The 13,424-nt window shown below is 41.1% G+C and overlaps 1 protein-coding gene across 4 annotated transcripts in view; it reads right to left on the bottom strand.

Annotated features, from left to right (window-relative positions):
• Positions 1-13,424, bottom strand: part of LOC111864651 (synaptogenesis protein syg-2) — a 1,101,357-nt gene that overhangs the window by 562,580 nt on the left and 525,353 nt on the right. The gene's annotated exons all lie outside the window — the stretch shown is intronic.

Genomic DNA, 13,424 nt, shown 5'->3' with positions numbered 1-13,424 from the left:
AATAATAATAATAATAATAATAATAATAATATAGTGATAGGATGAGATGGGATGGATTGGATTGATCTGGCTCAGGATAGGGACCAGTGGAGGGCTCTTGTGAACACGGTTATGAACCTGCGGGTTCCATAAAATACTGGAAAATTCTTGTGTAGCTGAAGAATTGGCGGCTCCTCCAGAAGGGCTCAGCTCCACGAGTAAGTAAGTTTGTTTTTAAGTAGAACATGATATTGTGACGTGATGCTTAAACACGTAGGATTCTGTTGGAATCTGGACCGGTGACAGATATACTGATATCAAATTCACTTTCCTCAGGAATATTTCGCACCCTGTTCCTCGAGCGGAGGCCCGTCGCAGTATTGATCCGCCACTCCGAACACTGGTCTCCTGCCTCCCGTTCGCACTCCGACTGTACCAGCCGTTGCTTTTTGTAGCCAGCCTTCAACATCCGTTACCGGGCATCTCAAGTTATAACACTGGCCACAGCGCACCATTTCATCTAGGCTGTGACGCGGCAAGCATGGAAGGGAAACACACAGGTTCACTTCCAGTATTCAAGATAATGCGCCTTTTCCAAGATATCTAAGACCATGGAAGCTGTTATTAAGAAGCTGATAGTCGTTAAGTTGTTCAATATATTTCTCTGCCATGAGAGATGTGAAGCCGGTGTTTCGGAGGAACGCACCGTCTCCATCTTCGTCTATCGGATTACATGATGTCATATCCCACGAGATACTAAATTTCATAGTCACAGTCGTGACAAACACATCCAACAAGTTTATTATCTTTCTCAAAAGCGCACCTCATTGGATCTCATCCTGAGCCAGTGAAATTGAGTCCACAGTCTCACACCCAGTTTCTTCAAGATCAGTGTGCTACTGGTTATAAGTATTCGGTCGTAGGGTAGCTAGTTGAGGCACAATGCTACAAGCCGGAAGTTCGTGGGTTCGATTCTCGATGGAGTCATTGGATTTTTTAATTTTACCTTATCCTTTCAGCCCACTATGGCCCTGGAGTAGAATCAGCCTCTAACAGAAATGAGTACCAGGAATATACCTGGAGGTAAAGGGCGGTCGGCACGTAAGCCTGACATAGTCAACGCCATCTGTGAGCCAATTTTCTAGTAAATGTGAGAAACTTGACGTCTCACAACCCTATGCGTCTTCACGGCCTGATAGCTTTACCTTTATCTGCACCAGTCCTACTCTGAAAATAGAATTTCACAGGGTTCCTCAGGAAAGACTGGCTGTACAAAATATCGGTACATAAAATATTGTGTGTTTAATTCAAGTACACAAGTAAAATATTACTTATTGCTTTTATTAAATTTTCTAATGACGTAAAATGAGGTCCGGGCAAGACAAAGGTCTTTATGGTTTAATACAGTTCTCTGAAACGAAAGTTTAAGTGCCACTTCTTCTGAGGAACTTCTGCATTCTGCACTGTGAAGACAAGGACAATCTGCAATGAAGAAGAGAATGACGTGTGGAAAATAGCGTTCGGAAGAAGAATCTAGCAGATACACGAAAGGGTGGCTAGATGGACCGGCGGGAAAGGGCGGACGTACCTTTATACAGCCCATGAACCCCCAGAGGGAAATGCAAGGTGAAATGAACATAGCCTCCGGACCGGAGAGCATCAAGTGAAGTGGACAGGGCGCATTGTGTGAATGGCTTTGGGGTGATGCCTCAAAGCACAACTATAGATGTTCATACATCGCGGGAGATTAGTACCGGCAAGATATATATTACGTGCCGCCGGTACCTATGTTACTGTCTGCAACAGCCCATTTCATTGCAATGATGCATTGCAAAATTGTGATAAGCAGATCATCAGTTAGTTTTCCTGTACTAAAGTCCATAAGTTCTTCACAGCTCAAGACAGTATCTTTCCCAGACAGTAAGAATAAACTATAAAAATAATTCAAGGCACAGGAATTATTAGTTAAATAAGATGTAGCATATTGTGACGTGTATAGCCATTGCTAGGCAACGAATACGGAGGCAACAACCTAATAATTTCCATTCCTGTGCAACGGCTTTGTAAATACAATAGAGCAAGCGATGTTTTCTAATGGGTCCGTCTCGAGACTATATAAGTAATACGCAATAGAATCAGAAAGAAATTGGAGTTAGTCCTCGGCAGTCAAGGAAGAAACGTTATGCTGAGGATTTGTCGTGAGCTTTTTTAATGTACTGTGACTACGAGTAATTGTAAAAGGAGTGATCAATAAATCCAAACCCCGTCTTATAAGTTACCCATAATTGTGACAATATCATAACACAGTATAATAATGTGAGATAATTATTGCGTAAAATCCACGTTATATAATCTAAGTAATTTACTGATATTCGTTGAATTATCGTCTCAGGTGTGTATTATCTTGGTCAATTCTTGTGAATGGCTATTAACATTCACCAAAACAAATTTCATTTCACTTCAATAGCAGACGCGCTTCACATTGTAGGCCATCTTTAGTGCAACTCAGGTCGTAGTCGATAGCCGTCGTCACTTGTAGGGTTTGCAATATCCAGTGCCCTCCGCTACTAACGCTTACCACATGTTTTTATTGTTATATTGTTAATTTGTGGTTTCTGCATCCTGGTTAAACTTATCCATGTAATATGGTTCCCATGTATCCCTGTACCTCCCTTCGCGTGCGTTCTTCAGAGTATTCACAGTGTCTACAGTGTTCTCACATTCATGTTGTATTTCCATACGAGCTCCGCATGCTTTCTCTGACTCGTGTTATGCGTATGCTCCTTGTACATAGTACTTGGTAGTACAGATTATGTTCATACGTCCATGTTCAATTTGTTTGTCATCCTCATGTTTCGTAGTCAATTTTGCAGGTTTCTTCTGTGTAAAAGGATGTTCCTGAATATTATTGTTGTTGATCTGACTTATTTCCAATAATATGTTAATCCTGACAAAACTGCCTTTCTCTTGCTGTGTCCGTTTCCTCTGTTTATTACTGTGCTGCTTTCCTGTTTCATATCGCGTTCTCTCGCTAGGCCACTATTGACATATTTCTTATTGTTACATCTAAGGGTTGTAAGAGGGGTAACGTTCCCACCTCATGACTCAAGGTACGCGGATTCAAACCCGGCGGAGGTCGTGGAATTTTTAAGGGCGGAAAATTTCAGGGAACAAGTCCTCAAAATTGCTTTGATAAAATTATAAATGAATGTTTCTTTATGTTGGTAGAATTTACAATCTGGGGTTCTCATGGCGGTCGTTATGAATAGCTGACTTTCGGCGGTCTATTCGGCGTTATATCCCAGAAGCTAGGAGCATCTAAATTTCATTTTTCCAAGACAATTCAACATAAGAGCCGGAGAAGAAGAATGCGAGAAGCAAATGATTTATATTGGCAAAGAAAGATGAATTACAAAATAATAAATATAAAGACAATAGGAAGATTCAAATTAGAAAGAAACGGTATTCAAACATATGCGTCTTTCTATTTCAGTTTAAATCACTCAAGCCTGGTTTTGCATGTTGCTCTCAGCTTAATGTGACAGTTACAAAGCGATGCTTTTCCCGCACGAAACTATATCGTATAGATTCGCAAAGACAAGTTGGATATAGTGGGATTAATTGACAAACATCAGAGAGAGAGCGAGAGAGATGAACTTCCATGGACAGTGTGATAGGAATGAGGGAAGAGACAATACCGGGACATGCAGCAGATGATGAGGCAGACGAGATGTGGTAGATGGAATTAGTGAATTTCCTACAAAATTGAGAGGAAATACTGCAGTGCCAGGTGGCACAGTTTCTCAGGCATATCCACACCTATCTGTGGGTCTTGTAACTATAGAGGTTGCTACTACTGAAGTTAAATATAATAAAGAGTGAACTATTTTAATAGTTTTGAATTAAACTATCTTATCCTTCAATCGTGGCCAAAATACGGTTCAAAGTCTAATTCAAGTGCGCCTTCCATCTCATTCTTGATCGGCCAAGGTCACACCTTCCCCGGGTTTGTAAGAGTGTTGTCACGTGACTGAGTGACTATAGACGGGGTTTGGATTTGTAATTAAATTTACTGACCACTATCTCTAATTCATACACTCCACGATTTACTACAGGATGCACTGACTTCTCAGTCTGCAGTATCTTCACCGATCGTCGCCTGGTAACTGTTTCCAACGCCGTAGATCTCTCAACTTCTATTTTCAAGTCCTTACTCGCAGGCGACTATCTCATAACCAAATAAATTCTGCATTTATCCTGCTTATAACACTTCTGCACGGACCGCATAGAAAACATCTCTCAACAGTTCTGTTGTTGCGTCACGTGGCTATCGCTCGGATCGTGTAGTGAACATTCTTGTTACTCTTTACGGCCATTACCTAACAACGATCGTTCATAGTCACGGGTATACGTGCTACAATATTATTGTCAAGGTAAACTTTCAGGAACTCTCCATGATCTTCGCAATTGTGTCACCATATGTACCACACGTAAACCAAACGATACGTCTGGAACACTGGTGATACGGTTTCAGCAGTTATATTAGAAACTTGTCATGGCCCTGGTCATCAGTTTATGTTCAGGGTTGTTGATATGACTCCCACTCTGCAAGTAATGCGATTCCGACTGGTAAATTCTTTTGATTTCTGTAGCGTATGTTTTGGGAGCAGATAGGCAGCTGCAAAGAATGTCACAAATGCGGTCAATTTTCCTATTTTCTTAAGCAAAATGTACATAGGTCTAACCTTCAGCGCTCGGACTGTAGTCAGAGCAAATATCAACAGATTTTAACGGATGGGATCATCTTACTGAAGCTATTTGCAGACTTTGCAACTACGGAGCAAGTGCCTTTGCTTTGTTGTCCTTGCAACTTGTTTTGGGTCTGTCGCGGCAAGAAAGACTATTTTCACTTTCTATTAGTTAATTAAGGAGTTTGCAAAGTGCTACTTGAGTCAAGTAACGTAGCTACAGAATAAAGAGCATAATTTCCTGCTGTTTGTTCGGTGTTGTCTCGAAACTTTGTTCTAGGTCTGAGTTAAGTTGCCTGTTCCTCTTGCGTCATGTCTGGTTCTTTGTAAGGGATCGTACTGCGTTGCATATTTACTTCTAGTATATTTAATTACACCGTCAGTAAATCGGTGTAGAATGATAAGCTGATGATTAATCGTGAACTGGAAATAATGCGGCTTTGGCCTGATTCAAGACATCACCAGCACTTCCTGGGGGAGGGGGGGCGAAAGCTATGTAGAACATAATCAGAATAAGTAGCTGGTATTCTGGGTCGAGGTTCGAACTGGGCGATACTCCAATTTAAGGAAATTGCGTTTTCGCTTAGCCAAATTTTAATGTTTTAAATTTTTGATAAGTGCGATTTGCATAGATGTACACTGGAGCAAATAAAAACAGTTTCAACAATATGAATATTAATTATGTTGGTTTCATTTAAATATACCTCCTACTGCGTATATCATATTTCTAACAAAACGCATAATTTGTTGTCATTAAGAAATTACGGACAATGTACTATTACCGGACGAGGGCTTGTGGGACAGGTTCTTGGCCTCAAGCAGCGACTGCTTCTAAAAGTGACGGAAATGGTGAAGTTATTACGGAACTGTCATAAACCAATATGGAGCGTCTGTGCATCTCGCACCACGAATCCTCCAATTTTCTTCTGACCTTGAAACGTGAACACCTTAGACGCAAGTCCTATTAAGATTTAGTGTGCATCCGACCTTTGAAACACGATTATATGATCGGCTAATTACGGCGATCTCCAGCGTCTGTTGGTTCAGAATATCAGATCAGAGAAGTTGCTTTCTAATTTGCATAAATTGGATACTGGACCTCCAAGTGTTAATCTCGTCTCCGAATCTCCTTGGTTCCGGCCGTCCTTTGTGTCCGATGTCGATAAGTTTGTGTTTGTCACTCGAAGGGTAATCCAGCCTGCCACGTTAGCATGAACTGACCTCTTTGTCGGATGGCCTTTGAACTCTGACGCAACAAGCCTCAAGCCATTCTTTGGGCAGGCTCACCATGACACTTGACATAGCGTACAGTAATCCCATTATGACCCGTTCGTGTACCACGGTCTAAGTGACACAATGTAGGCTTACTTTAGGTTAGCCTTACATAGAGCGAATTGCAGGGCGTTCATGCCTTGCTGTCTACTTAACGACAATAATTGTTAGAGAGAGAAACAGGAGAAAATAAGATAAGTAAAGGATCAGTGAATGAAGGGAACGAAAATGAATAACTAGGGCAGAAAAATAAGAAATGAGAAGTAAATAAACTCGAAGATAGTAAAGACATAGAGAAAAGAGGTGCGAAATAAATAAATATACTTGAGCACGAAATATAAGGAAAGAAAAAAGAAAAGAAGAGACAAAATAAACAAAGGTGATGATCGAAATAAAGTTAACTTCAAAAACGAAACACGATAAAATTAAGAAGAAAACTGAACATAATTTATTTTAATATATTCAAGACGTAGAATACATCGGCGACTAGTCTAACCCAGGTGAGGGCACAACAGAGAGTTCTTTCGAGTATTGCACTAAACATAAACAAATTTGAGGTTCGCAACTAAGAGATCATGAAGACATTTTGTCACTGGGTCACGACGCCGTGCAGTCTACATATCCTGAATATGAAGGTTATACATTCGTCCGAAACGTCTGTAACGATACACCAGACTAAAAGGCATCACAGAACATTTTTTAACTGATTCGAATTGCCTTCTAGAAAACAGCCGTTTGAAATGCCGAAAGAAACGGAGTTGAGAGGCTCGCCATAGCTCCGACTTCCAACTCAGGTCAGGTCATGTGGGATTTCTTGTGGACAAATTTGCCTGAGGCAGGTTTTCTCCGAGTATTTCGGTTTTCCCTGCTAATTCCCATTCCAGCGACTGCTCCACGTTCATAATCTATAATCCGGTGTTGTTACAAGAGAATACCCAGGAACATGGTGGCCCCAGTTACACCCCCAGGCATAGGGTTCCCATTTCTCGCCTCCTACGACTAGCAGGGCTACGGTGGAGGTATTTGAACCCGACTCGACACTGGCTAACTCAACTGTCAAAGTCAGCCACGTTACGATTGTCGGTCAACCGGCCAAGCAGTCTTGGCGTAAAGCCCCATTTGAGGCCCAAGATCTGATTTTTATTACAGTCAGACCGTTGCGGTTTTATCGATGTGGGGCGCCGTCTCTGACGAGAGGACGTGTCTGCCAATTACCGATTTCAAAATTCACTCTTTGTAAAGAGAGATGATCGTTCTTGCAACGTCGCAATGGACAGCATAGAAAACGTCTCTTCTATAACTCCTCTAATGTTGCACTGTCTCCATCATCGGGGCAACTAGCTGACATGTAATGTTTTCATAACCGTGCCCTAGCAACGAGCGTTTGCGAAACCGTAGCTATCAACAGCACTCTCTGCTGGCTTCACGATTCTGGCTTTCAGTAGACACACCACAATATTGTATATTGTGGGGCATAGACCCGTTGCTAAGCAGTGACTCGGTAAACAGCGGCCGTTGCTAGGTAAGGACCACAAAATACATTTGCAAATGTAGAAGATCGGTGTATTCTATGTGGTCCGAGCAGCGTCCGTTACTATTTAATGGTTGGATAAACACGCCTCTACAAAACAGAGCGACTGTGTTTCCTGCGTGGTCCGTGTTGAGGAGATATCTTGAATGAAACTGGCTGTACAGTTCAGTTGATAGTTACGGAATATTCGCCGGACAGGAACTGTTAGAAGCCATTACTAGGGAAAGGCGGTTGAAGACACAGCAGAATGGAAAAGTTTTAGATGATGTCATGGTAATTAGTAAATTATGGAGATTAGCAATGGCGTTGTAATTAAGTGTAGTTCAGAGTGGTGCACATAAGTGGTCCATAAATCCTTTCACGAATCCACACCCCTGTATACAGTCACACCCTTAAATCGTGATAATATAGACTCACTGCATGAAGTAGGCATTTCTGAAAATAGACTGGGTCAGGTTGCCGGAGCAGCTTAATAGGATTCCATATATTATTTGGGCTGCAGAGACACTAATTGGTTACTTTTGGCGTCCTTAAATATTTAGACTATTTATATTATGTACTTACTCTCTTACATACCTGTATAATTTATAGGCGAGTACCAATCTAATGTTTCTTTACAATAATTAGGAGCTACAACAGCATCTCTCGAGCGGTCTAAGGCATGTACTGTCTTCGCTCGCTCGGAAGCCGGGATCGTGGGTTCGAATCCTACTCAGGGCATGGATGTTTGCGCGCGTTTTTCTGTGTTTGTCTACAGGTAGAGGCCTTGCGACGAGCTGATCACTCGCCCAAGGAGTCCTACCATATGTGCAGGACCGAGAAAAACCGAAGTGAACAGAGTTCATGGAGGCAGGCCTAGGCCCACTGGGGCTGTAGTGCCAAGGAAAAAAAACAGCATCTCTCATGCCTGCAGTACGGTGAAAAGGTATACGCGCATATTTTATTCTATTTTTTTCTTAGCATTACAGCCCCATTGGGCCTAGGCCTACATCCATGAACTTCTCCGTTCACTTCGGTTTTTCTAGATCTTACACCGCATATTTTATTGCCTAGTTTTAAATGTAACGCAACGAATATTAAGAAATATAAGGACTTGAGTAAACATGTGGGAAGAGAGTGATGGAAGGCTTTATAAAATTCTGTAGACATCCAATACAATGCCACTTTTTCGGAAAGAAATATAAACATTTCCGACACTTTGTGAGAATTTCAGTGAACTCCCCACTGCATGTATAACCCAGCAACGCGAAGTAGTCTACAACCATACCGAGATTTAGAACTATAACGCACTACGCAGTGCATACTCGTACTTCTATGCAGAGTCACTGCCATGGCTGGTAACAAAGTGCAACCTGTGCTCTCGTTTCTGAAACAGGACATCTCAAAATGGAGCGCTGGGAGGAAAACTCAAGCGTCAAGATGTCTTTCAGGAGACTTCAGCTTTTATATGACAATAAATTTAAAAGATTCTGCGAAAACTGAGTGTGTTTATGGGTACCGGATCCTCCTACTCAGAACAGCGGCTTTTGAGAACACATTTATTAGAACATACACAAGATAATAAAAGGCAAATATGTAAGAATCTGAAAGGAGACGTCTGTGGAAATGAANATAAGGACTTGAGTAAACATGTGGGAAGAGAGTGATGGAAGGCTTTATAAAATTCTGTAGACATCCAATACAATGCCACTTTTTCGGAAAGAAATATAAACATTTCCGACACTTTGTGAGAATTTCAGTGAACTCCCCACTGCATGTATAACCCAGCAACGCGAAGTAGTCTACAACCATACCGAGATTTAGAACTATAACGCACTACGCAGTGCATACTCGTACTTCTATGCAGAGTCACTGCCATGGCTGGTAACAAAGTGCAACCTGTGCTCTCGTTTCTGAAACAGGACATCTCAAAATGGAGCGCTGGGAGGAAAACTCAAGCGTCAAGATGTCTTTCAGGAGACTTCAGCTTTTATATGACAATAAATTTAAAAGATTCTGCGAAAACTGAGTGTGTTTATGGGTACCGGATCCTCCTACTCAGAACAGCGGCTTTTGAGAACACATTTATTAGAACATACACAAGATAATAAAAGGCAAATATGTAAGAATCTGAAAGGAGACGTCTGTGGCAATGAAAATATGTTATTCCAGAATTTGTATGAGAAGACTACGTGCTGTCTTGGCACCAACTCGGCACAGATTTAAACCGAATAACCTGCAGATGTTAATTCAGAAAATGCTCAGTCTTACCAAAGCCTTGACCGCGTTATAGCTCACACGGTTAGTCGCTGGTTTCCCACCGCGGTGCCCCGGGTTCGAAAGTGGGTCTGGTCATGCCGGATTTTTGGCGGATATAGTGGCATTATGGCAGGCTCTTTCCGAGTACTTCCGTTTCACCTGCCAATCTTCATTCCACCAATTGCTCCACAACCACCCTCACCTATCATCTGGGGCTGGTACAATAGGCCAGAAGTGGCCGCAGTATCAAGCGGACTCAGTCTCACCCCACTAATAATAAAAATAATAATAATACAAAAGCTTTATTAAAATAAGTTTTCAAGAAAAACTAAGAAGAGAGATGCACTTCAAAGTAGCTAAAATTACTTCAGTTTCATTTAACTTCTTTTATTTTCTATCTCCATTTTTGTTCCTCCCTTCAGCACGCACGTCCTCTCAACAAATTGATTTCATGGAGATTTTCCGAACCCTATATACGTCCCTTTGATGGCAGATTCTATTTCCCAGAGTCTGCTGGTTCCAGTATGTTTTCTTCCTTTTTATGCGCGTTTCGTCCGGACTTCGCAGTCGAATCCTACTTTCTGTTTATAATTGAACTGTGACCTCCTGAGTGCCATGGTGCACTAGACGCTAGAAAAGTTCCCTTAGTGCTGCCAACTTGAAAACGTTTTCTTCTCTTTACTTACATCGTAAATATTCAACGTTCCATATTGAATACTGCGCATGCGCCATCTCGCTGTGTTTCCTTCTCAGTTCTGTATAGGCCAGCGAGTTCTCTTTTTGCATGTGTATGTAAAGTATCGAATCAAATTCCCGAGCGTCGATTCGAATATTAATCAAACTCACCGCCATATTCTGGAGGGGAGGGCGGAGTGGTGTATGTATATAGGAATGGGTAAAGTTGCAGATGGGCCGCGTCTCCTCCTATGCTTGTACTGCGGTCTATTTTTAAACTATATATATATATTTTTTATTACTTTCTGCGCTATGTAAAAGCCCGCATTTCCCTCAGAATATTTCAGTCGAAGTCTTCTTGAAGTGTATGTGGCATGCTAGGTTACTGTGAGTTTACAATACAATATTTATCGATTTGTAACCTTCTAACAGAGTTATATCAACTACGCGGACTGGGAGAATTTGGTGCATGCAGAATGTGAGGTGTGCCAACAAGAATCGCTCGTATATACCAGGCAAATTCAAATGACTTTCATATTCTCCGCAATGTTCAGATGACTTCTGAGGCTCACTCGTACTCCTATCCGGCCTGTGAAGCGAGTCTGGCGCAAATCTAACCATCCACTTAATAATGAGCGCAAATGTTAAGTAAGCAGGAAATCCTATCTATATATCTATATATCCCTATCTATATACTATTTACCTATATTAATTACACAGATTGTGCTGCTTATTTTCAAGTGAAATAGAAAACTGGCCTTGAAGGACTTAAGGAAGAAATGTATGTCTGCAAGACAAATAAAATAAATTAGAATCCTTACTCCCGTTAAGTGATAATACAAATACATCGTACGAAGTACAGGACTATTCAGACTTATTCAAAGAAAACATCTGATGGACACTTATTTTTCGCTTAGTGGGAGGCGGTGGAATACAACTGGGTACACTCGGCACGGCGGCCACTGACCGGCCTATTGTACCTGCCCCGGTCATGATGATGGAGAATTTGGTGGAATGAAGATTAGCAGGGGAAACCGAAGTACTCGGAGAAAACCCGCCCCAGCACCACTTTGTTTGCCACAAATCCCACTTGACCAGACCCGGGATCGACCCCGGCCCGCCGCGGTGGGAACCCAGCGACTAACCGCTTGAGCTACGACGCGGCCTGATTGACACTTACTTTAATTATTTTGGTGCCGTTGCCATCCATATGAGCATTAAAATATTATACAGGATGCCTCACTACTTCATGTCAGAGGAGTTTATTTTTGTGGCCATTGTACGTCAGAAAAATTTTATCAACCGATTTTGATTCCGAACGATTTCAAATATGTTCACAGAGAAATTTCAGAGATAAACAAGACGGGCACGTTTACTACGACAATAAATTACACTTAATATCTTTGCATCTAAACAAATATCCTGACTTTACACAACTGGAACAAATGTCCAAAAATCCTCCTTCGTCTTCGATATAATTCTTGCTAGATTCAAAGCAAAACGTGTAACGCGATAAAAAGGGGGGGGGGTCCGATAATTGTTGCGTGTAACCGCATCGACAGTGCAATGTGTATCCAACAAGCCTACATAAACAAGATCCTTCATGAACTCCATACGTGGAAGGCTTAGGGAATTGAGCTTTGGTGATCGTAGGGCCAGTTCCAAGGACCCTCATCCTTGGGGCAAATCCAGTAACCAGGAAATAGCTTACTGAGATATTATGGTGAGTGTCAAGTGATATGTGGAGTTCTTCAGGGCATGAAAAGTCACGTACAACTCTTAAGTGTCATTTCTTTTTATAACAGACGTGTTCGTCATAACCAAATTTCTGAAATTTCCCTGCTGATAGTTATGTTAACGTTGAAAATCGTATGCACACTGATATACCATTTTTCAGTCAAAATTACCTCAGCCATATTCGTCTGAAATTATGACATGCAGTTCTGAAAACTCGGTAAATTTTATAGAAGCAAATTTAGTTATAAAAAGAGTTTGTAGTTGCTACGACTTTCGAATTAATTTGTAACAAACGGGCTTAATGTATTGCCAAGAAACTGAGTAGCCGGGTGCGTAAATTGCACTGTTAATTTTCGAAGTATTGTATTAACGTTTACCTTGTGGTTTTCCGATGAATTTGTATATTATCAAAAATTCTGGCCTAAATGTGTTATAAAATAATGACGAATATTTTATTAACAAAGTGTTTTGATAAATATTTCAATACTGAAGAAGTGTAGGTCAAAAAGTGTCAAATGTGTTTTCAAAAGCTTTCATACTGTTCTGACATCTAGACTGGCAAACTAATTGAAGTAGAACTTCAAATCGAAGAACTGCGCATCTTCTGGCAAATGTTTGTTATGACAAAGTGACGAAAGTGCATTAAGAAGAGTCTACAAAGTGAAGCTGGCTGGGTTTTAAAGACGTGTTCGCATGGTGATGAAATGTGGATTATTAAATTGTTTAACCAACAACACATATCGATGAACTACGCCAGTGGACGAATTTAAAATAGCGTGTAGAGGACATGGAAGACGACGTTATAACATGGACGGACGTAAGTAACGCCTATGATGAAGACGTCGGTAACAGAAAAATTATCTCAATTAAAATTAATTTTTATAATTTAATTTCAGCCATAATTTGCTTCATTGTGCTTTATGTTACTACGCAGTTGCATATGATTGAGAGAAACGCAAATTATTTCTATATAAACAAGTTACGGATTTATAATAATAAACAAATTTTCAAGGGAACAGTTTTCTGGGATATGGCGTCGTGTATATGTGTTAACCGACGTTTCGGAGGAACATATCGCCTCAATCTTCATTAGTCTGTTAGCACCTACTCACGCTGGTTCCCCGCTCGCAGATTTTCTTCTTATTTCTTATACCCTGAAGATGGAAGCGATACGTTCCTCCGAAAAGTCGGTTAACACAATATCTAACGGCGCCACATCCCAGAAGACTGATTTCTTCATAATG

This window comes from Cryptotermes secundus, unplaced genomic scaffold (assembly GCF_002891405.2).
Source record: "Cryptotermes secundus unplaced genomic scaffold, Csec_1.0 scaffold186, whole genome shotgun sequence".
In the NCBI taxonomy this organism is placed as follows: Eukaryota; Metazoa; Arthropoda; class Insecta; order Blattodea; family Kalotermitidae; genus Cryptotermes; species Cryptotermes secundus.
Note: the sequence above shows the minus strand (reverse complement) of the source record. Positions and strands in the feature narration are given on the sequence as shown.